This window comes from Mustela lutreola, chromosome 1, assembly GCF_030435805.1.
Source record: "Mustela lutreola isolate mMusLut2 chromosome 1, mMusLut2.pri, whole genome shotgun sequence".
Lineage (NCBI taxonomy): Eukaryota > Metazoa > Chordata > Mammalia > Carnivora > Mustelidae > Mustela > Mustela lutreola.
The window spans coordinates 19471741-19497835 of record NC_081290.1 but is presented as its reverse complement, the minus strand read 5'-3'; positions in this window follow the sequence as shown (position 1 = coordinate 19497835).

Genomic DNA, 26095 nt, shown 5'->3' with positions numbered 1-26095 from the left:
ACTGTCTCCTTTTTATAAAACCATTTTTGGAAGCCACTTAGAGAGAAGGGGGTCAAATTATCTCTCTCGTCCTGAGGCAGAGGTCTATTTCTGCTGTGAAACCACAAAGTAGAGGGAAAAGCAAAGATCCAAAGCCGGGTTTGAGCCATGTGCCCTGCCCAGTCACAGGATGCAGGACATCCTGCATAAAATACCAGCAATGAAAATGTCAGTAGAATGGATGACTCCCAAAAGGAAAGGAGGATTCTGTACCAGAAGTAGGGCTGCACAGGCTAACACAACAGATGTCCGCCATGCAGACATTCAGCAAGTAATTATAAGAGCGATGGGTGTTATTAAATTGAGTTTAAGGGTTTGTTACCAAGGGAATTTAACTTAAAGCTTGTCAAGATCTTCCTGATGAGTAGAACAACTAGGAATTTGCTGGGTAAAGGGAGGAGAGGTGGGAGTAGGTCAGGAGAGATATTTTAGACAGAATGAATAGCAAATGAAAGGAACAAATTTGAAAGATTGAAGAATATTTAGCAAACCAGAAGAAGTTCAGAAGGACTGCAACCTTGAGAACAAGAGAGAGAGAGGTCAGGGGAATGGAAGGGCAGAGGTATAGAGAGGAATAAAGGAACTGGACATGATAGGAATTTTAAACTTGATTTTAAGCATACTGGGAAACCCCTTAAAAATAGGATCAATGTGGGCTGATCCAAGTTTTAAAACTACAGCTTTGCTGTTGTGTATAAAGTGGAATGGAGTGGAACAAGATTTGTGGAAAAGGGATTGTTTAGTAAGCTCACACAGGATTTTAAACAGCAGATGATAGTGAATGAGAATAGGATGAAAAAGGGAGACAGAGAGAAATGAACAATTCAAAGGCTATTTAGGCTATTTAGTGAGATAGAATTTGTAGAACAAGAGAAAGAAAGAACTAATTCTTTCATCTAACACATATTTATCAAACTACTGTAATATTACTGGTCTGGGTGATACATTAGTGAACAAAACAAACAAAAATCCCTATAACCATGGATTATACCTTCCAATGGAAAGAGAATTTCCAGGATTCAAACTGCCAGTCCTTCAATTCAACCTAACATTAACTGAAAACTTATATTGCAAGACAAAGGACAAATCTACATCTGTCACAAGGTTTATTGATTCTCATTGAAAATCCTCAGTCCTCCAAATAAATTGGAAGAATATAATGAAGTGATGCAGCCCCGAAGAAAAATCTTCCACAGATTTATTTTACACGTCGTCAGTAGTTTAAGAGACAACTCCTGAGTTGGTCAGACAACCAAGTTGGCTTCCTCAGAACTCACTCTTCTTCAGGACTGTTATACTTGACCAGAAAGAACACCGTGATTCTTTTTCCTGTACCATACCCCAAACAGAACTTTTATTGGCATTATCCTGTACCATTGTGTTTTGGATGTGTGAGAGTTTATAAAATTTATCATTTCTCCACAGATTACTGGACTGTGATGAGCTCCATCTGGAACTGAATGAAAGGAAAGCTAATCATCCTCGATGTGAAACTGGGCAGGCATGTGCCATCTTCCTCTGGGGACAAGATGAGTAAGATTTCAACTGTATGTAGGAGAGTTGCATTAGGTTAAAAAAGAATATTTTTTAAATGGAATTTATGGGAAGTTCATAGGAAGGAAGGTTCTGGGTACCCATAGAAGTGTTAGAACAAAGCAGATATATTGTGCTTCCCCCCCTCCCCTGCCCCAATACAGTATTGCTACTCCTGATAACAGATACTCTTCTTCCTTTTGGAAACTATATATTCCTCATCTATGCTCTGTACGTAATCTGTGTAGGATTAATGCTCCAGTTTCCGGGCATGAGTAAGTGGTCTGGACCTTGACAATCAAAACACTTTCTTCCTGGGTCATATTGACTATTTCATGAACGGTCATAAAAAGGAAAACATAGGTAAAAGGGGGAGAGAGAAGTTTGCAGGCTACACTGTTTGAACTCACAGAAAGAATAATGTTAAATCATCTCTACTACTAGCCTTTTCAATGAGTATAAAAGCTATGTCTGTCTTGATTACTGTACTATTCACATGCAATAGGAAAGTACCTGGAAGATAACTATTTGTTTAATTGAATCAAATCAAATTCAATTGAGTATTTTAAATTGTTCCTGAACTGTGAAAATATAATTTTGAGATAAAATGAGAAAAGAGCAAATTATATCACACAATAAAATGAATTCAGTATCCCTGAATTATTGGTCGCCCTTCCATTGGGCATTTCAATTTAAATCTTACCCTTTCTTATCTTTTTCAAGTTTTCAGTTCAAATTTAGAGCCAGGGTACCAGAGGAAAATGTCGTATGTGACAAGTCTACTCTTTCCTTCATAATATTGAGAAGACTATTTTTTTTATCACATTAGAATTTTTTCATTGCATATTCCTTAATCTCACTTTTAGTCTGCTAATGAGATATACTGTAATGTATCCTTTTTATTTATAGGTTAAAGGCTTTGTTGACGCGATATTTGAGGAAGGGAACATAGGAAAATTAGCAGTTATGGATAGAAAGTAATGAATTGAGTTTGAATGTATTGAGATGACATACTGTCTGATATCTAGGTGGAGATATCCATTATATACTATCCACACATTAGAATGAAGTTTTAAGCTAAAAAAACACATTTCAGAGTTGTCATCTTAGAGATGCTAAGTAATGTAGACAGATCAGGAAGTGAGCCCATTTAAAGAGAGTATCTAGACTAAGAAATGAGGAACGGAACCATAGACAAGCCAGTATCTACATAGTACAAAGAACAAAACATAGAAGGATGAATGTAGCAGAGGACAGGAGAGAAAATATTTCATAAAGTAGGATTAATATAAATTGAAGACAGGTCAAGTAAGAGTCATCAGATTTGTTTATTCAATGAATATTTATTAAACTACTATCATATGCTAGACAGTGTTCTAAGTGTTGAAGAAATAAGACTGAATGAAACTGAAAAAGATCTCTCTTCTTCTAGAGCTTAAATTTGCTCACTCCCTTTCCTTTCACATATGGCTACTACAGGGAAGGATAGCCAAGGGGGCCATGAATGGATCAAGAAGAGTTGTCCCATTCATAAAAGAATATATACCCCTAGTTCATCATAGTTTAAAACTGCTCAGGATGTGGAGAAAGGGGAACACTCCTACACTGTTGGTGGGAATGCAAGCTGATGCAACCACTCTGGAAAACAGCATGGAGGTTCCTCAAAATGTTAAAAATAGAACTACCCTATGACCCAGCAATTGCACTACTGGGTATTTACCCTAAAGATACAAACGTAGTGATTCAAAGAGACACGTGCACCCGAATGTTTATAGCAGCAATGTCTACAATAGCCAAACTATGGAAAGAACCTAGATGTCCATCAACAGATGAATGGATAAAGAAGAGTGGTATATATATGCCATGGAATACTATGCAGCCATCAAAAGAAATGAAATCTTGCCATTTGCAAGGATGTGGATGGAACTAGAGGGCATCATGCTTAGCGAAATAAGTCAAGCGGAGAAAGACAACTATCATATGATCTCCCTGATATGAGGAAGTTGAGATGCAACATGGGGGTGTTAAGGGGGTAGGAGAAGAATAAATGAAACAAGATGGAATTGGGAGGGAGACAAACCACAAGTGACTCTAAATCTCACAAAACAAACTGAGGATTGCTGGGGGGAGGGGGTTTGGGAGAGGGGGGTGGGGTTATGGACATTGGGGAGGGTATGTGCTATGTTGAGTGCTGTGACGTGTGTAAACCTGGCGATTCACAGACCTGTACCCCTGGGGATAAAAATATATAATATGTTTATAAAATATAAAAAAAAATTTAAAAAAACTGCTCAGAAAGAGGATAATGTCACACATTGACTAGCGAAAAACAGAAGAGATTAATTGAAAAGTCCCATTTGGTTGAAATATGTTTAAAGTCCCCAAAAGAGAAAGGTATAGCCAATTCTGATGAATTGATTGTTTGACCTATGGCAAGAAACTTACAGAGGAAGTGGTATCACTCTTCTTAGAGCCCACAGCAGGAGGTTCAGAGGGTAAACATATTTATTTCCACCCTCACCAACCTCAGAAGTGACACCATTCTCAGAGACCTTCAAGTAACAGCTGACATGTGGGTTCTCATCCACCTGAAGCTCAAGAGTTAACAGTGGACTATGGTTAACAAGGTTTCTAAATCAACTTGTGTCCTATATAAGTGAGAGTCACTGAAAACTAGCATATAATTACTCTTTTGGCCATCCAATCTCATTCTACAGCAGGAAAGAAAGACCATGTGGTCAGCAGGATCAGCCTATTCACCACACTGTCCTCCTGAACCCAGGGCCCTGGGACAACTATGTGAGGGAGTCACAGAGCACCTCAGAACATTTGACCAATCACACATGCAGAGTTGAAAGTTGGAAAACTTGCGTAAAGGACAGGCAGAGCTCCTCTCCCAGGTGATTCACAGTTGGAGGAGTTCAGTACACCCCACCAAAACAGTCAACTTCCAGTGTCAAGAAGACTTAGAAGTTCAAGGAAAACATTTTCTGCCACCAAGCAGTTTGCACCTGTGGCACTATGCCCATATACACACTACTATTACAGGCTACTGCCAGCTACCAGAGGGTGACTTAAGAAAAAAATGAGAAAAGCACTCCAAAGCAAAAAAGACCTTGAGGCACCAACCTAGAGGAAAGCCCTGTTTTCCAGGTCTAAGGTTCATATTGCAACACACTTCCAAAGTCATCTACTACCTATCAAATCCTTGTGTCAGGATCAGCTTCTAAGACAGGTATGTGAACTGAAAGTTAACAAAACAAACATTCAAATAACCAACAGAAATGATGCCTGTACTTACTGAACTTTGTACCAATCCCAGTTCCATCATGGGAGCTGGGGAAATAAGCATGTTTAATTTTCTAGGCTTCAGTTCCCTCATCAGAAAAATGATAGCAATTCTTTACTTATGGGACATTTGTGAGGATTTAAAGAGATCAAATATTCTACATTCCTCATATTGCTCTTAGCATAAAATAAACACTCAATAAGAAAGTAACATTTATTCATTAAAATATTCACTAAAATTTATGATGATAAAGTAACTGTGGACTAAAATTTACTAGTTCTCTTACTTACCTATGAAAAAGTTTTAAATATTAAATGTTTCTATTTTATTAAAGATTAATTAATTAAATTAATTAAAATGTTAATAAAGTAAATGTTGACTATCCTCCATTGTTTCCTTGCTCTGAAGAAAATGAAAAATATTTCCAATGAAAATATTTCAGATTTATGCATAGTAATGAATTTCTATGTAGGAAACTGAACCTAAATGATAGGAGGATTATATTTTAGATAATATATGAAAATAAGATTGTTTACTCAAACAAAACAATTTATCACAACACTGGACACATGAATAAATTCCAAGGTGTTTACTGAAATACTGTACATGATAAAATTATCATGTTTATCTAGTGCTATTTTTGTTTGTTTGTTTGTTTGTTTTAATGAACTCAAATGTATCCTGGCAAATTGATACCTAATCACCTTACCTGAAAAGGGCAGGTGTTGACTAGGTTTGTATTAGGTAACTGTCTTAGTTCAGGCTATAAAAACAAATGACCAGAGACTGGGTGGCTTTGGAAACAAATATTTATTACTCAAATTTCTGAAGGATAAGAAGTTCAAGATCAAGGCACTAGCATATCTGATGTCTGAGGAGGACCTGCTTCCTGGTTTGTAGATGGCTGTCTTCTCATTGGGCCCCCACATAGCTGAAAGCCCCCCAAAAGCAGACTTTCTCATGATTTTTCCAAGGATGCAAATCTCACTCATAAGGAAAGAAGCCTCATTACTTCATTTAAGCCTAATTACCTCCCAAAGGTTCTTCTTCCTCTTAGTATCACCCTAGGGAATAGGTTTTCAACATACAAATTTTGGGAAGACATAAACATTCAGTCTATAACAGTAACCACATTCATAGAAATTTAAAATGCATGGAGCACTGGGTGTGGTTCATAAACAATGAATTTTGGAACACTGAAAAATAAAATAAAATAAAGTGCATGAGAAGAGAACATCTATACCTGTTTTGAAAGATTATGTAATGCCACTTAAAAAAAAAAAAACTTAAGACATCTATTGGACTAATGACAAGTATTACTTTGTTTCTCAGAGACTATTTATAATAATAAATGAATGTTGGGGGCACCTGGGTGGCTCAGTGGGTTAAAGCCTCTGCCTTTGGCTCAGGTCATGATCTCGGGGGTCTGGGATCGAGCCCCACATGGGGCTTTCTGCTCAGTAAGGAGCCTGCTTCCCTCTCTCTCTCTGCCTGCCTCTCTGCCTACTTGTGATCTCTCTCTCTGTCAGATAAATAAATAAAATCTTAAAAAAATAAAATAAATGAATGAATGTTGATGTTTTATTGTTTGTTAAACACAGCTTATACACAATAAATATGCTTCATCCTAATCACCGATGACTAAGATACAGAATATAAATTTAAAAAAAAATTAGAGAATAAGGATACCTGGGTGGCTCAGTCAGTCAAGCATCTGCCTTTGGCTCGGGTCATGATCCTGGGGTCCTGGGATCAAGCACCCACCCCCACCTCCAGCTCCCTGCTCAGCCGGGAGTCTGCTTCTCCTTTTTCCTCTTCTCTCCATTGATGCTTTCTCCTTGCTCTGTTCTATCTCTCTCAAATAAATAAATAAAATCTTTAAAATTTTAGAGAACAACTTCACATAAATAATAAGGTACAATTCTCTTAATAAAATTGAGAGCCAAAGTGCTAAAATAACCATTATATTTCGCCATTAGAGAAGAGGAGGGGAAAAACCACTTACATTAATTGGGTAATACCAAAGAGAAAAAGAAACTAGTTTATTATAAATTACACATTAAAAGTGGTTTAGATTTTGTGTATACTATTTAAGCATCATTATCAACTAATTTTATCATAAAAATGAATAAAATTTCTCAGCATATAAAACTTAGCTCCTACAACATGAACTCCTAGCTTTTCTCTCACCTCACTATTAAATTACTCACTTTACAAATATTTACTGTGTATTCTACTCTGTACCTAACCTTGTCCAGGCACTGGGGAGCCCTCTTACTAGTCTGAAGAAGAAACAAACAATAAATTAATAATCACACATAATACTATTTCTTCTCAGGCAAATTTACTGGACACTCTTTGCTTTTATATTTATATCTACATTTCCTATGGCTTGGAATCATTCTATTTTCCATGCAGATTTTCTTGGTTATTCCTAAAATACCAAGTACAAATAGACTCTTGATTCTCAAAGCCATAAGTTTGTATCTGACCTCACCTTTGAGCTGAAGCCCTGAATTCCAACTAGTCTACCTGTTATAACTAACATAGAATATCATCTAAGCTGATTCCTGGCATCTTCCACTCTGGAACACTCAAAAGAAAAAGGTTCTTCTATGTGTCTTTCATTTTTCACATTCTGTTGCTAACAAAATCTGATTTTGTTACTTCAGAATTGCTTATTCATCCATTCATTCATTTATCAAAACTGTATTTACCACTTATTAAACGTCAGGCACTAGGAATAGAGAGAAAAAAATATATATATATACAGTTTTTTGAATAAGGTAGTTACTTCTTAGGACAAGTTGGTCATTCTAACACAGTATGAAAAACAATATGGTGAAAAACCATGTGTCAGCATAAAGAAAGAGCAGCTCAGACTGAGAGTGGAGTGCTCTGAGAAGAATTTTTTAAAAAAAAAAGGGTCACTGTAGCGGTGACTTCAAGAGCAAATAAGGACTGTTTTAGATACTAGACAAAGGATCAGCTGGTGCATTAGTACTGACTGTGTAAGAGAACACAGCACAGTCTAGTAGGTTCAAAAAGTTTAATATGACTCTGGTCAATAGATGAGGTATCAGGAAGAAATTGGTTTGGGTAAACAGCTAAGACATAGATAGTGCCTGAATACTTTCCCAAAAGCTAGGAGAAGTATTTGAATGCTTTAAATAGATATTTGCATAAAAGTCTGTGCATCTTGGAAAACCATTCTGACAGTATTGTGGAGAAATAATGTTGTGCATACAAGCTTGGATGCACTGTAGCCTGTTAGAGATGAATTGAGTCTCAGTGAGATTAGTTGTGTCTCCCAATGTCACTTATCTAGGTTCCATTCTAGGGTTCTCTCCCTTCAAATCCTGTGCTCCCATCAACCTTGCTATCCTGGCCAAGGTGCTCATCAGGAAGTCTGTCATATCTTAGTCATGCATATTTATGCCTTCTTTCCAGTCTCATCTTCCACTTTATACTTTATAATATTTATTCCAGTAAGACTGAATGCTTACTTCACCCAAACACCAGGATACCTCATACTTCAGGATCTTGTGTTTCATATTTCACCTCATCTGTGTCTACAAGTGTTGCAACCATTTTGTAAAATCAGTATGGCCCCTTATTGAAAGTTTGACTTGGATGTCAAGACTGATGATGCCACACACAAAGGGTCATAAAACTTCCTGGGGAGAGCAGAACAGTCTTCCCAAGCTGGTCCAAAAAGGGGCTTGCAGGAGCAGGGAAAGAGACAGGCTTGGGGTTTCTGTGATGGTTAAGGGTGATGGCATTCCTGCACGCTGGTAGGGGCTTGCATGATTTGAAACTTCCACTGTTGCCAAAGGAAAGAATGTACTTCCTTATCAGCTTGCCCAGATGTGGAACAGAGGAGAAGAAGGGATGTGAGGCTTAAAGCTATCAGCAGTCAAACAAAAAAACATTGAGTCAGACTTTTATTACAGTCTATCCATGATGTTGCTGACATAAACACAAATGATTACTACACAAAGAGGCATGGCTTCTATATTAAGGTTTACCCATGTATTCTGCTTTTATTTTTTCTCCATAGTTCCTACCACTACTTGATAAACTTTATTTCCTTAATTGCTTATTGTCTGCCTCTCATATTAGAATGTAGTTTCCATGGTATTAGATTTTTGCTCTGTTTTGTTCACTGCTTTATCTCCAGTATGCAGAATAGTGACTGACTTTTGGTAGGTGTGCAGGAAAGATTGTTCAAGTAAATTAATCAAAAGTTGAAGGAGAGGTACATTGCAATAGTAGATATTTGGAAAGAAATCGTTTTTTAAATTTTTATTATGTTATGTTAGTCACCATGAAGGTACATCATTTGAGCTGTATTTTGAAGAAATTAATTGATTTCAACAGACTTCTAAGATAGTTAAAGCAGGAAAATGACACAACATAAAAAGGAGTTTGGCTTAATTTGTACTTCTACTTTGGCAATATTTTTCATTCTTTTTGGCCTCCAATTTTTCCACATTAACTACTTGCAATTTAGTATTTAGTCAGGATTGTCTCACCTGTCTATTGAAGCAAAAACAAGTTTCAGTAAGAATGGCTTTGACAGTGATTGAGTAAATGCTCTTTGGTGATCTTGTTTTGTCTGTGGCATTAGGTATGGTTCATTGGTGGTATTGATGGAGAAGTTTAAAATAACAGAGATGATATATGAACTCAGTGCCCCAGAAAACAGTACCTGAGATATCAGAACAGGATGCCAAATGTGTTTGTTAAAGTATGAGTAGCAAAACTAAAATTCAGGAAATAAATTTATCTGCATTGTTATTAATGGAGTTATGAAACCTATGCATATAAACAGAGTAGGCATTGCATTAAGAATAAACAAGACAATTATTATAATGATCTCAACTATCTTAACTGTCAAAATAGTTTCCTGTACAGCTTCACACTTCTAATTTTCCTCACTCTGTTATATACATTATTGAAAGATTAATCTTCTGGAAGCAAATCTGAGATCTAGTTATTCCTCTCATTCATTTATTCAGACAATGTGTATTGACTATCTATAATATGCAAGGCACTATACTAGATAGTGATAGACACAGATATAGTCCTTGTTCTCATGAATTCCCAAAAGATCGATTATTCCTCATTACCTAGAACAGCATTTTAAAGGAATTTATGGTACTCTGAATTAGACAAAAAAAGATACAATGGTCAAGCAAAATGTAAAGTAAAAATGTTGGGTTCAGTAAACTTTAAAAGTACATTATGTCTTTGGTTCTTCAAAGATAATGTAATATTTAATATATTTGAATTTTTTGCTCAAAAATGAGTGTGCATATGTATAAGTATTATGTGAAGCAGCTTTGATAGGGATGGTAGAGGCAACATTCTGGAGAAACGTTTCTTTATTTTGTATCTTTCACAATTCCATTAATATACTGTAAATGGTTTTGCACAAAGAACTTTCAGTAGGCACTACTGAAGGATAGAATAATTTATTGATCAGTGCAAAGTAATGAAAAATTAGTTCTCATACTGTTGAAAGATGACACTGGAGATTTTGATGGTCTAATTGCAAAATGCCTTATATAAAATAATAAAAAGGGTTCATTTCTCATTCTAGAATTCATATTATGACATGTTTACATTTAACCTCCAGTGTTTAACACCCACAACAGAAACAAAAAAAATTTATTTGATTTTTTGAAAATTCCAACTGTATTCTTTTGGGTACTAGAGAAGGGCCATCTAGCCTATTTCCTCATGTTCAGGTAGGACTCAATACTAAGGGATGAATATCAATATATTAAAAGGTGCCTGTATTTCCTTTCCATAACAGATGAAATACCACTTTAAAGAGCAGATCCCATTTTTGAAAAAAAAAAAGAAAGAAAGAAAGAAAGAACAATAGAGAATGATGACACAGTGAAATTATTTAGAACTTCACTTACAAAGTAAGATCATTAGAGAAAGACAATTTGTTCTATATGGAAATTGCTTTGTTAAAAACCTGGAGCAGTGAGGACGGAAATCCCATTCTTAAATACATCAACAACATTTTCATTATTCTCCCCAGACACCGAGTGTTTTGTTTAGTTGTTATTAGTATTCCACTTAAAAGCAAATTGCAATAAAAATTTTGTTGAGTTAGATGAAAGCTCCTGCAGCTATTTAGTATTGCTTAAAACAAATTGATCGCACACCTTGAAAACTGCCTCTACTCAAAAGAATCACTGTTTAATAAAAGACAAATGAGAACGAATAATACATTAGGACATTATACCAAATTTAATAAAAGCAAACTTCTGATGAGTTAAAAAATTACATAACATTTAGATATGTCTTTAACAACACTATTTATGAGAAAAACATTCGGATTCTACAGATTATTTTGAAAGAACTAGGTACATTCAATAAAACAAAATCTCCTAGATCTACCTGAGTATATGAAAAATTATCTTTATTCATTTGAGATGTTTTGATGGCGACTTCACTATTTAATATAGTGGTAGGATGTATTATTTCAACCAGCATGGTCATAAAGAACAAGATGAAGTCAAGGACAAAGTAAGTTCAAATAAAGTTAAGACTGATACTTCTCGGAGAAAGGATTATTTTCTCATAGTAATTTCTATCCATAAAGCCAATACCATTAAAAAGAAGAGTGATTAATAGTCACTGTACATGTGGGTTGGAAATGAAAATAAAGATATTGATGATGAAAATCATGATAATGAGGACAAAAATGACAGAATGGCAAAATCCAGTATTTGTTTGAAATGGAAAATTGCGGGCGCCTGGGTGGCTCAGTGGGTTAAGCCGCTGCCTTCGGCTCAGGTCATGATCTCAGGGTCCTGGGATCGAGTCCCGCATCGGGCTCTCTGCTCGGCAGGGAGCCTGCTTCCTCCTCTCTCTCTCCGCCTGCCTCTCTGCCTACTTGTAATCTCTGTCTGTCAAATAAAATAAATAAAATCTTTAAAAAAAAAAAAAGAAATGGAAAATTGCCTGCAAGTATCACTATTGACAAACATCATACATTCAATCTTTATAAGCATTATAATGCCATTTATAGTGGGAAGCATCAAAATGAATGCATACGAATTGCAGAGTTACCATGTTTTGTCTCCAGTGAGCCTACAATTCTGGCTTCAATAACCCCATCAATATGATCATAGCACTGTGTAATAGCAGAATGATGCATGTATACATAGGGAAAGGTACACATTTGTACAAACACTGGAATTAGAAAGGACTATGTGTAGATGTTCATGAGTGCTTCATACCAGTCTGGAACCTAAAAATCTTTTTTAAGCCCTCCAAATTTAAAGTCCCCATTGAATCTTGATGATCTATAAACTATATATATATATATATATATATAGCTTGTGACAAAATAACAAAAACTGATATATTGAAAATATTGAGTTACTACTATAACCACTTTTCTTTCCTTCTATACTTTCTCTTGTTTTTGTTTTTGTTGTTGTGCCATTAGTCTTTTTTTCTCTTGTTCTCTTAATACATATGTATTAAAAAAACATGATTAGTAACAGACATTTCCCTAGTATTGTCCATATTTTTTCTGAGTTTTTTAAAAAGATTTTTATTTATTTATTTGACAGACAGAGATCACAAGTGGGCAGAGAGAGAGGAGGAAGTGGGGCTCCATCCCAGGATCCTGAGACCATGACCTGAGCTGAAGGCAGAGGCTTTATCCCACTGAGCCACCCAGGTGCCCCAGAATATTTTGATCTTGATGAATTCCCCAAGTTCATTTTGGCTTTTGTTTCCTTTGCCTTTGGAGACATATCTTGAAAGAAGTTGCTGTGGCTGATATCGAAGAGATTACTACCTATGTTCTCCTCTAGGATTGTGATGGATTCCTGCCTCATGTTGAGGCCTTTTATCCATTTCAAGTTTATCTTTGGTATGGTATAAGAGAATGGTCGAGTTTTGTTCTTCTATACATAGCTGTCCAATTTTCCCAGCACCATTTATTGAAAAGACTATATTTTCAGCTTTGTCGATATTTTTTTAAGGAATCTCCACACTGTTTTTTTCTGGATATTTTTTTCAGCTTTGTCGAAAGTTGGCTAACCATAGAACTGTGGATCCATATCTGGACTCTCTACTCTGTTCCACTGGTCTATGAGTATTTTTTTGTGCCCATACCATCCTGTCTTGGTGACCAAACTTTGTAATAAAGCTTGAAATCAGGCAACGTGATGCCCCCAGTTTTGTTTTTCTTTTCAACATTTCCTTAGCAATTCAGGGATTCAGGGTCTTTTCTAGTTCCATACAAATTTTAGGACTGTTTGTTCCAGATCTTTGAAAAATGCAGGCAGAATTTTGATTGGGATGGCATTGAAACTATAGATTGCTCTAGGTCATATAGACATTTTAACAATGTTTATTTTTCCAATCCATGAGCATGGAATGCTCTTCCATCTTTTTGTGTCTTCTTCAGTTTCTTTCATGAGTGTTCTGTTGTTCCTCAAGTATAGATCCTTTACCTCTTTGGTTAATTTTTTCCCCAGGTATCTTATGGTTCTTGGTACTATAGTAAATGGAATCAGTTCTCTAATTCTCCTTTCTGTATTTTCATTGCTAGTGTATAAGAAAACAATTGATTTCTGTGCATTGATTTTGTATCCTGCCACATTACTGAATTGCTGTATGAGTTCTAGTAGTTTGGAGCAGAATGCACGAACAGACAATTCTCCAAAGAAAACATACAAATGGCAAACAGACATATGAAAAAAGTGTTCATCATCATTAACCATCAGAGAGATTCAAATCAAAACCACATTGAGATACCACTTTATACCAGTTAGAATGGCCAAAATTAACAAGACAATAAAAAACAAGTTCTAGAGAGGATATGGAGAAAGAGGAACCCTCCAACACTGTTCGTGGGAATGGAAGTTGGTACAGCCACATTGGAGAACAGTGTGGAGATTCCTTAAGAAGTTAAAAATAGAACTACCCTATGACCCTGCAATTGCACTAAGGGGTATTTACCCCAAAGATACAGATGTAGTGGAAAGAAGGGCCATCTGTACCCCAATATTCATAGCAGCGATGGCCACAATTGACAAACTGTGGAGGCAGCCAAGAAGCCCTTCAACAGACAAATGGGTAAAGAAGATATGGTCCATATATATAATGGAATATTATGACTCCATCAGGGAGAATAAATATCCAACTTTTGTATCAACATGGACAGGACTGGAGGAGATTATGCTAAGTGAAGTAAGTCAAGCAGAGAGAGTCAATTAGTATATGGTTTCACTTACTTGGGGAGCTTAAGGAATAACAAGGAGGACATTAGAAAAAGGAAAGGAAAAGTGAATTGGGGGAAATTTCAGGTGGAAACAAACCATGAGAGATTGTGGACTCTGAGAAAACCAACAGGTTTTTTGGGGGACAGGGGTTGGGGGGTTGGGTGAGCCTAGTGGTGGGTATTAAGGAGAGCACGTATTACATGGAGCACTGGGTGTGGTGCATAAACAATGAATCTTGAAATACTAAAAAAGGGTAAATTAAATTAAGAATAATAAAATAAAACTCAAAAGAAAAAAAAAGAACAGATTTTTCTTCCTTATTTAGCATTTTTCTCTTCACTATTATTTAATTTGTTACATCAGTATCTTATAAGAGTTTGAACAAAAATACCTTTCTTAAACCCTTTTTCAAGAAATTTGGAGAACTACCTAGTCTTCTACATTGAAATGAAAATGTATGCAATGCTGTCATAAGGTAGCTTTGAAAATTGCCTCAGTCTACTCCTGAAGTCCTCATCAATAAGCAAGTGAGAGCATATGCAAATACTGATGCTGTGACAAAATTCAGATTTTGTGAGAAAATAAGGTGAAGTCAAAGTTAATAGAGCAGACATAAAACATTGTCTTAGTTTACATGATTTCATAACTTCATAACAACAACTAGATTCTTAAAGTTCAATCAATAAATATTTGAGGACCTACCTGTGCCAGTCACTGTTCTAGGTCTGGGAATTCAAATCCATTATTTTGTTTTAATATACCAATTTAATTCTTACAACTGTGTTAGAGACTATAAAGAATAAAAAGTAATTTTAATACATTTTCTGTACCTGCAATTCAAGATCATGTTTTTTGAGAAGCTATTAATATAAAGTAAGGAAAAAAGCTGAATGTTGAAATAAATTTGAAAAAATTGGTTTCATTACTACAGAATTTCTCAGCGCTTTTAATAAACACAGTTGTGTTATTTCCGAGAAAGGAAAGTGGACAGTATTTCCAAATCTATTTACTCAACAGGACTCTCTTCTCTCGGGGTAACAATTAACACCTTTAAAAACTAGTGCTCTGGTAAAACACACACACACACACACAGAAAGAGAGAGAGAGAGAGAAGAGGTAACAGGCCAAGAGAAAGGCCCAGAGGTAAAGAAAATGAAGAAATTTTATGTAATTTTTTTTTTGCAGGAAATCTATGCACTGTGATTATTAGTAACTTCCTTCTCTTCCCCCTTCTTCTTTTTTCTTCCTTCCTTCTTCCTTCACTACAAAAATCTTGTGATTTTTTAAAATGTTTATACACAGACAAGTTTTTAATTTTTTTCAGTGGCTCATGATTTTCTCTACACTGAACATAAATGTGTAGTAAGAGGAGTGTCTCCATAACCAAATGTCAAGTTCATAGTCTGCTTGAAGTGGAAAATACCCTCAAGACAAAAGCAATCTTTCTAGCTTCCCTTTATCTTTCTGAGCTCCCTTATTTGACAATGATTTGGGATAGGTAATTCTTTAAGTTTATCAGCACTTTGATGTTTCCATAAAGTTTTGTGAGTTTTTTTTTAATAAACCACATTTTGTTTATTTTTAGTGAAATGAGTGTTTTGAATAAACTTTTTCTGAGATAACTACATCTCAAAATCCATTATGTATATTGAATATAAAAATACTTTTAATGATAGAGACAGAAATTTATTTATGCTTAATTTCTGAATATTAGTGAAAACATTAAAGCAACCCAAATGTTCAGAAATAGTAATACAATAAGGGAGAGATCACATTCAACTTCAAATATAAGAACAAATGGGGATTTATACCAAGGAACTGTGTGAGTATGTGTGTGTGTTAGGGGTGGGCATGTTGGGAGCAGTGTGCCTATGGAAGGGAAAACACTAAGACAAAACATGAAAGGAAGAAAATTCTGGCTAAGCCACAGCAACAGGATTCTTGCTGAAGACCCACCAGGGTAATCAGATATCAAGGGTGGGGGATTCTTTCTAAATTAACTTAGCAGGATTCTTGCTAAAACTGGACTCGGCAGGCCTGGTAAGGACTGGGGACCAAGGTTGAGATCTCCTCAAAAACATGGCTCAGAGAGGCCTGGCAAAAGTCAAGGAAGAAAGTTCTTTCACTAGTATATTATAGATTTATTAAACCCTTCTTTTGAAAAAATCCTATTTACCTGGAATACTTATTCTTTCCTCCTGAAACATTAAGTGAGTAGTTACCATGTTCCAGTTACACATTTAGGCAATGAGGAATCCAATGTCTGGGAAAAGACAGAAAGTGAAGGAAATGTTCATAAACAAGTATGTGTGTAAACAAATAATGTGAAATATTGATAAATTTATGGAGAATATATATTAGGAAAATGCTTTAATGAGTGGCAATGGAAAAAAGTTTAGGAGGGGTGGTCTGGGAAGGATTTTCTGGTGAGATCATAGTTGAGCCCAAACTTGATGACTGAAAGGAAGTAACCACAAAGAATTACGGAAGCAGCATCTTGAACAGGGATGGCTGGTACAGGGCCTTCAGGCAGGGACAAATCTGGGAATATACCTTAAGCAAATTCCCTCCATCTGCTCTTGTTCATCAAACTGTCATTTCCCTGCTCAAGATCTGACAAAGACTTCTGGCTTCATGAGGCTAAAATCCATGTCAGTATGGTAATCTACATGATCTGTCCTTTCCTCCATACTGTGATTCTTCACATCAGCTTCTGAAGTCAGCTTCTTCTATTTTCAGCTTTGTTCACTCATGCACTCTTTATGAACTTACTCCTTCCTTCTCCCTCAGGTATATTCATGACTCTCTCTCTTAATGTTGGTCTCTGCTCAAAGGTCAGCAGAACCAAAGAGCCTTTACCAACCACCTTCAGTTTAAATAATATCCTGCCATCTAACCATCTAACTTCTTTCTGTTTTTTTCCAATGTATATATAATTTCTAGGAATATATATATATATATATATATATATATATATAACATATAAAATATATATGTGTGTGTATACACACACACACACACACACACACATACATATTTTGTCTTTCACTTTCATTTATTTTGCTGCTTCCTACAATGTAAGCTCCCAGGATAGCAGAGATTTTCTTGTTTCATTAAAAATGGTATCCTCAGCTAAGCATGATACGCTCTAGTTCCATCCATGTTGTCGCAAATGGCAAGATTTCATTTCTTTTGATGGCTGCATAGTATTCCATTGTGTATATATACCACATCTTCTTGATCCATTCATCTGTTGATGGACATCTAGGTTCTTTCCATAGTAAACCTGGCGATTCACAGACCTGTACACCTGGGGATAAAAATACATGTTCATAAAAAAATTAAAATTAAAAATTAATTAATTAATTAATTGATTTAAAAAATAAATTTAAAATATGGTATCCTCAGTACCCAGAAGAGCTCTTAAAATGTTGCTCATATGTAATGCTAATTTCTCCACTGTAGTCTCTCTCTGAGCTAGCTTCTATTATAAGCTCCATGTAACTGACAATAAAAGTGTGATTCACAGAGTTCACATAACTTACCCAAACCCACATAGCTTGTAAGATACAAATCTACTTATATCTTTCCAAAAATGATGTTTTTAAGTACTTAGTAGAACACATTTGTAAATTACTGATAATAATAAAACATTTGTTTTTAAAGATTTTGTTTATTCATTTGAGAGAGAGAGAGAAGGAGATCATGAGCAGAGGGGAGAGACTGAGGGAAAGGGTGAAGCAGACTCCCAGCTGAGCAGGGAGCCTGATGCCTCGGGCTCAGAGATCATGACCTGAGCTGAAGGCAGATGCTTAACCATATGAGCCATCTGGCAGATGACCCTTCCACGTGCCCCAACAATATAACATTTACTAAAAACAATAGAAATTTAAACAATTATCTCTTTAAAATACAAAAGCTATAACTTAAAAAAAATACTTCTGGTGAGTAAAGAATAAAAGCACTTTTGCTAGTCAGATATAATTTCAGGAAACATTAGAAAACTTGAGACACAATATTTCCAGTGTGTTTACCATGTTTTATAGGTAATGGTTGGTTTACAAGATAACTCTCCATATAAAGTTCCATAATTCAAAGCCCATTTCCTAGGGAGAAAAAAATCAGATACAAGAGACCAGAAATATTGCAAATGTTGCAATATCAAATGCTAACAAGTATTGACTAAAAGAAGTCTAATTAATTTATAATGGTTTTAAAAGATGTACTATTATATATTGCTTCTCCTTCCTTTGACTTATGCTAAAAAGAAAAAAAAAGAAGCTGTTGTGTTAGCAGCAGTAGCTGTCAGAAAAAGGATATAGATTTCATTTCTCCTCCTCTGATGTACAAATTTCCATATCTTTATCTCATAAAAGCTTCCATGTGTTTTACATTTTCCTGCATTCTGGAAGTTGCATACTTCTTACTAATGGGAGAGGCTAGAACTAAAAGCATTTAGAAATAAACCTTCTTATTTGAAAGTAATACAAATGCAGATGCATCATAAAATAATTATTTTTAAAGCTTTGGGATGAATATGTGAAATTAGAGATAAAAGAGCAGGTAGAATGATTACTTGATAAATTAGAGTACTGTGTTTTGAAAAGAAGGCAAATACTAAGCAACCAAGACAATTGTGACTACATTATTAAACCCTCTCATGAAAGAAAAAATTCCTCCTCTCACCTGTAGTTTGAGACTGCCTTTATCATGAAAGATAGGGTTGCAATTAGAGTGATATAAAGCACAAGTACCAAATTATGTTTATTAGTGGATAAAAGACTCACATGTGGTATTTTTTTTGTTGTTACAAATGAAAATTACATGAACTGGCTCTAATGGAACATAATAGGACATTTTGCCATATATATATATATATATATATATATATATATACATATATATATGTATATATATATATTTCCCTTTTGAAATGGCCTTGAATCAAAATAGCTGTAGAAGTGCCTTAGCTTTAGCAATTCCATTAGCCACTGCTGGCTGGGATCTTAAGGCATTTATCGGAACTTAAAATACAAGTGGTACAACTTTTAGGAATTGCTGTACCAGAAATTATCCACATAAAATGAAAATAAAGGATAAACTCAGAGATATGTATATCAGTGAAACAACTAATTAAACTAATTATGCAAATCATAAATCTGATAATTCACTGTTAGTATGTTTATTTGAACAAAGTTACTCTGATACATCTGATTGAATTTTGGAGGAAAATTACCTTTTTTGGAAAGAGAGCAAAATTAATTCTTTTCTTTAAGTACGTTAAATCTCTATGTCAACTGACTTCTCATTTAGTGTATGAAAGGAAGGAACTTATTAGACTTAACTTTGAGATATTAATATGTGGATTTTCCATAGCAGATGTGTAGCCTCAGGTAGACTTCTGGCACTCAACAAATTTCTGTGCTACTTTCACTAGATATATGTACTTAAAGAATTCAAATTAACATTATTAACAATTAAAGAAAAATATCATTAGAGAGATAATATTTCATGCGTGTATACTCATAGAGAAATACAAACATGCACACATACTTGGGTATGTGCACATACATATGCCTTGTATGAAAGTAGATGTTCTTTGTTCTTAGGCTTTTATTTAAATTACAATTCGTTAACATGCAGTGTAATATTAGTTCCAGGTGTAAAATTTAGTGATTCAAAACTTAAGTACAACACCAGTGCTCATCTTTGTTTTGTGAATTTTTCAGTAATACTATTCAATTCCTGAAGTAAAGCCTTGCAAAGGTAGGGCCTGGAACTAGGTAAACACCTGGAAATCCAGACAAGTGTACAACGATGACATAATAAAGTGTAAAACAACAACAACAACAAAAAAAAACTAAAGTGGAGAATTCTTTTTCTAGAAAAAAGCCAGCAACATTTCCTTAGAGCACATAATATCTGGGGAAAAAAAAATTGCATACTCTCCAGAATTGGCTGCAAATCCACCAATTTGAGGAAGACACTGACAGCATAAAATAAAAAATGAATAGAGCTCAGATAATTAGGGTAAAAATATGATAAAGTTCTTACAGGTGCTCTACACCAACTTTTGGCAAATGAAATAGAAGGATGAGTGAAATTATCGTAAAGCAGTCTGGGATTATTCAATGTAACTGAACTTGGGTTTCTGGATTAGTTTCCTAGAGCTGAGGCAACGAAGTACCAAAAATTGAATAGCTGAAAATAACAGAAATGTATTTTCTCACTGTTCTGGAGGCGTTAAGTCCCGAAGCCAGGTTTTGGCAGGGCCACGCTCCTTCTGCAACCTGTAGGGGAGAATCCTTCCTGGTCTGTCTAGCTTCTGGTGGTAGCCGTCAGCCCCTGGTGCTCCTTGGTGGTGGTAACATCACCCTGGTCTGCTTCTGTTTTCACACTGAGTCCTCTCTCTGTCTTCATCAGCTCTCTGTTGTGCATGTCTGTCTCCGTGTCCAAATTCCATCTTTTTCTAAAGATACTGGTCACATGGAAGTAGGGACTAGTCTAATGGCCTCATTTTTTTAAATTTTATTATTCTTTTAATTTTTTATTTTTTATAAACATATATTTTTATCCCCAGGAGTACAGGTCTGTGAATCGCCAGGTTTACACACTTCACAGCACTCACCATAGCACATACCCTCCCCAATGTCCATAACCCCACCCCCTTCTCCCTACCCCCCGCCACTCCTGCCATACTCAGTTTGTTTTGTGAGATTAAGAGTCACTTATGGTTTGTCTCTCTCCCACAGAAGGTCACACACTGAGGTATTTGGGATTAGGACATCTACATATCTGGAGGTGGGGCAAAGACAAAACCTAATTCAACCTGCAACAGTTTTACTCCAATACATTGCAGAAGAAACATAAGTACTGAGCCAGGTTCTCAAATTTGGGGAGGCAATGTGAAGACGGGATAAGTATACATAAAAACCTGAGTTTTAATACGGACTGACCCTACCCACTGCTCGGAGTATACTGCATCCTCTGGCTCGTCCCGCCCCATCATGAAGTCTCTTCATCTGTAATAATAGAACTTCCATGAAAGCAATGAGAATTAACGGAGTGCTGACCTCAAGAGTCCAGTCCCTAACACACCCTACTCATCGGTGTCCCAGAAGTAGTCTCCAATAAGTTTAAGTAGCAAAGTCCGCTAGACCACATGTGGCTGAAATCGATGACCCAAACCTATGACTGGTTTCCTAATCAAGGGATTAAGTTAACCCCATATCCTAAAAACAAATCCTCTCAGATGCACATGAGCAGGGTTCTTCACTTCCTCACTTCAAAATTTGGTTCTTGTATTTGAATAATTGTTTAGGAATCTCCAAATTAAAGCTATCCCAGAGACATAGAAACATGTTTATTTCCCTAAAAAAGATGCTAAATAAGCTCACACCTTTTCAAAGTTCAGAGTGAAACAACTGTAATCAATTTTTCTAAGAATTTTAAAAGCGAAGATTATTAGTGTATTAATAAATTTAATATTGCTTCTAATAAGATAATGTTACTGCAATCTATAAGTATTTCACACAATTTTATATTAAAATGAAATCCCAACACTTTTTTTTTTTAAATTCTGTATCTATGCCATTGGATAGAATTATGCTTAAAAGAGTAAAGAATTGGGGCATCTGGGTGGCTCAGTCAGTTCAGCATCTGTCTTTGGCTCAGGTCATGATCTCAGGGTCCTGGGATAGCCCCAAATCAGGCTGCTTGCTCAGCAGGGAGCCTGCTTCTCCCTCTCCCCCTGCTCATGCTCTCTCTCTCTCTCAAATAAATAAATAAAATCTTTTTAAAAGAGCAAATAATATTTTCTCAAAGATTTTCAGATAGATATCTTTTCGAGTCCTTACAAACAAACTATATATAAACTGACATTCTTAAAGTAGGGAATATAATGCAGCTATGAATATGAAAGAGATAGTACAAATGTGCTCAAACACTTGCAAAAAGGTACAGGAATTATTTTTTGTTTTATTTTTACTTTGTTTTAAAAAAGCAAACATTTTATTTTTAGAATAAATTTTGATTTACAAAAAATTTGCAAAGATCATGCAAACAGCCTACACTCAGCATACATTTAGTTTCCTATAGGGTTAATATCTTACATTAGTGAGGTGCAATCATTACAACTACTGACTGTATACTAATTCATTATTATAACTAAATTCTATGCCTTATTCAGATTTCCTGTTTTTACCTACTGTCTTTTTCTGTCCCAGAATTCCATCCAAATGCTGTATTTCATTAAGTTGTCATCTTTGTCATCATGTCTCCTTAAGTAGCTCCAGATTCTGGCAATTTCTTAGACTTCCCTTGTTTTAACCATATTGAGGAAATTTACTAGGTATTTTATATAGTGTCCCTCAAATGAGATCAACCTATTATTTTTTCTCATTATTGGAATGGATTTATTAGTTTTGAAGAGATAGGTACAACAAAGATATCATTCTTGTCACATCATGTACATATTGTTAACATAACTTACAACTGCTGATATGAAATTGGTTACCTGGCTGAGACAATGTGTGTCAGCTTTCTCTACTGTAATACTATTTTACCCCCTTTTTTAAATTGTCTTCTTGGAAGTAAGTCACTCTGTACTGCCCATATTTAAAGAGTTGGGAATTTCTCACCTATATCATTTTCGTTCTGCCTGAAGAACTTTGAACATTTCTTGAAAAATAGGTATACTGGAAATGAATCCCTCAGTTTTTGTTTGTCCATGAAATTCTTTATTCTTCTTTCAATTTTGAAGGATAATTTTACTAAATAAAGAATTCTAGGTTGGTAGTTTTTTTCTTCAACATCGTAAAGATATTGCTTCTTGCTTGCAAAGTTTAAAATGGAAAATCCTCTATAATTGTCAAATTTTTGCTCCATAGATAAGATGTTTATCCTGTTCTCCTTTAGCTCTCCAAGATTTCCTTTTTCTTTGATTTTGTGCATTTTGGATATGATATTCCTAGGGATGTTTTTTTCATGTTTGACCTGCTAGATGTTCTCTGAGTTTCTCAGATCTATGATTTGGTGCTTTGGAGACACAAATATTGTTATAAAGCATGCAAGGACTCACAAAATTATAACCTATATCATGCTTGTAGTGTCATCTTCCATTTCGTTTTTTCATACAATCTTTGCTCCAATCACTCTAATCACTTGTTATTCTCTGATATACTTTCAGATTCTGAATATCTAAATTCTGTATTCTTTAAACTATAGTAGCTTCAAACCAAAAGTAGCTCAAATGCTACTCATGTCTTGATTCTTCCAGCTCATCATGTATGTTGCCATCTGTCAAGTACTAATAGGCGGTAAGCAACTCAGGTCACACATTAGGCTTTCTCTCCCTATTCTATACATTATATTTCATCCTCACAGTTATTCACATAAGAAATAAAACACTTGTAATAATTATGGTAGTTTACCAGGCTTCTTGGCTGGCTTAGCCTTCTATATAGTTAGTGCACTCTCTGAGAACTGAGACTGTACTGGCGGGAGTTTTTAGTTGCAAGCCAAAGAAAAATGGCATTAACTAATTAAAACAAAGTTTTTGTTTGTTTTTCTGGAGAGAATACTAAATGACAGCAAGCTGTGGTACAAAGTCTTAAGAACCTGTGGTTCTTTTTTTTTTTTTTTTTTTTTTAATTGTGTTATGTTAGTCACCATACAGTACATCATTGGTTTTTGATGTAGTGTTCCACGATTTGGTTCTTTAAGTGAGAAGAAAGAAAGGAATGATTGCCTGATGTGCAACAAAAATTACACCACAGAAGCAGTCTAGTAAGATACCCCTTCTGTGAACATGAACTCTGAACATTGACCATGATACTACCTCTACCCCCGTCCCAGGAAACAAGATATTGCTGACAAAACCATCCAACAACTTCCAGGCATCTTTCCCCTCATGGGCTCCAATTCAAATCTGGGATGTCTGCAGCTATTGGATTGCTCTTAAGTCACTGTCACTTAAGTAGGAGAGGATCTAGATGCCCCAAGTAGCCGGTATTTCCAGGTTCCTTGGTGAGGGTGAGATCTGCCTGATGTGGACCCTCGTGTTGAAGCGCATTAACCAGAATGCCCTGTGTATCGGAAGGGATTGGGATTCAGCAACTGAAGTGACTTATCTATTTATCTTCAATAGCTAAGACTCTGCGTAATGTGTAGTAGGTATTTAATAAATGTTTATGGACCAAAAGAAAGGAAAGGAAGGGACAAGGGAAGGAAAAAAGGAAGAAGGAAGAAAGTCAACTTTCTAGGAACTAATATTTTAAATTTCAGTAAACTGGGAAATGTTTTGGTTTGAGTTGGTAGGGGGTACTTACAGCTGCTTTACTTACATTATCAACATACAATTTGATTGAAAAGTATAAAACATAAAATTTTTGTTATGTTTCTCTCAAGACCAAATACCATAAGCCTTATAATATTGTTTCGGTTCTGATTTCTTCCATCTATTTTGATTTCTAGAAGTAGTACTTCAGATGTTCACCCTCCCCTTCTTTCCTGGTTGTTTGCATAGTACAGTCACCACCTCAGTTTATTTATTGTTTAATTTTTTAAAATATTTTATTTGTTTATTAAAGAGAGGAAAGAGGGGGAGGGAAATCAGAGTGAGAGAGACAGAGAATCTCAAGTGGACTTCGCAATGAATATGGAGCTGATGCCTCGCTTGATCTCAAAACCCTGTGATGATGACCTGAGCCAATATTCAGAGTCCCTTTAACCAACTGAACCACCCAGGGGCCCACCATCACAATTTAAACACCAGCTTTTCCCTTTGCCAAAGACCACAAATGGAAACTGAGATCTGACACTGATTTATTTTAAGCTTGTGTGTAGTCCTAATATGATCCAAATTTTTCTGAGGTTACAATAATAAATGTGAGTTAAATTTCAGGTTTTCAGTGAAGACAGAGACTGCCTGGGAAATGAGAGCAAGCTCACGAGCTTAGGTGCTTTACTCATTTTTTCAAGATCCAAATTATTAAATAAACCTAGGTTTCACTTCAAAGGACTAATCATGTTCCATGTATGTTCTTTTGCAGGAAAAACAGCCATTTTTCTTTGTATAAGGCAATTCTGTTTTTAAATTGCAGTGAAATTAATGCATTGTACACCATTGTTTAACATGAATTATGGCAAGAAGATTCATGCTTGTTATTTATATTATCATATAATAATATATTATTTATTAATAATATATAATATTAGATTAGATTATCATTTGTTAAAAATAAGTATATCAGTTAAAAAAGAAATAAAATTAATAGGTTTTTTCTTTTTTTAATTAATTAATTTATTTATTTCTTTGACAGACAGAGATTACAAGTAGGCAGAGAGAGAGGAGGAAGCAGGCTCCCCCCAGAGCAGAGAGCCCGATGCGGGGCTCGATCCCAGGACCCTGGGATCATGACCTGAGCCAAAGACAGTGGCTTTAACCCACTAAGCCACCCAGGTGTCCCTCTAATAGGATTTTATCATTCAGGTATATTGCAGAGAGTAAACACACAAAGGAAGTTAATGCAATGTTAGAAATTATTTCATTCCAGATTTTTTTCTCTTTTTCTATTAGGAATTTCTCTTTAACCAAAGTTTCTAACACTGCTAATTAAAGCACCTGAAATGGCCTCAGAAATTGTTTTTGGACTGCTGTATTAATTAGCATTCCACTTCAAACTAAAGTCCTTTGCTACAAAATGTTACAATTGCCTTTCTCAGTCCAAAGACAAATCAAAGTCCTATATTATTTGTTTCTTCACACAGCGATGGTGTGAAATATTTCACTGAATCAGGATTGTTCTAAAGAACCAAAAACAAAAACAAAACAAACAACAACAACAAAAAAAACTGGTGTGTGGAGTTTATATCTTATGATTGACCTCAAATATATTTGTACTCTGGAAAGCTATTATTTATCATCAAACTGCATATTTTTATTATATCAAAGACATTTTCATTCTAT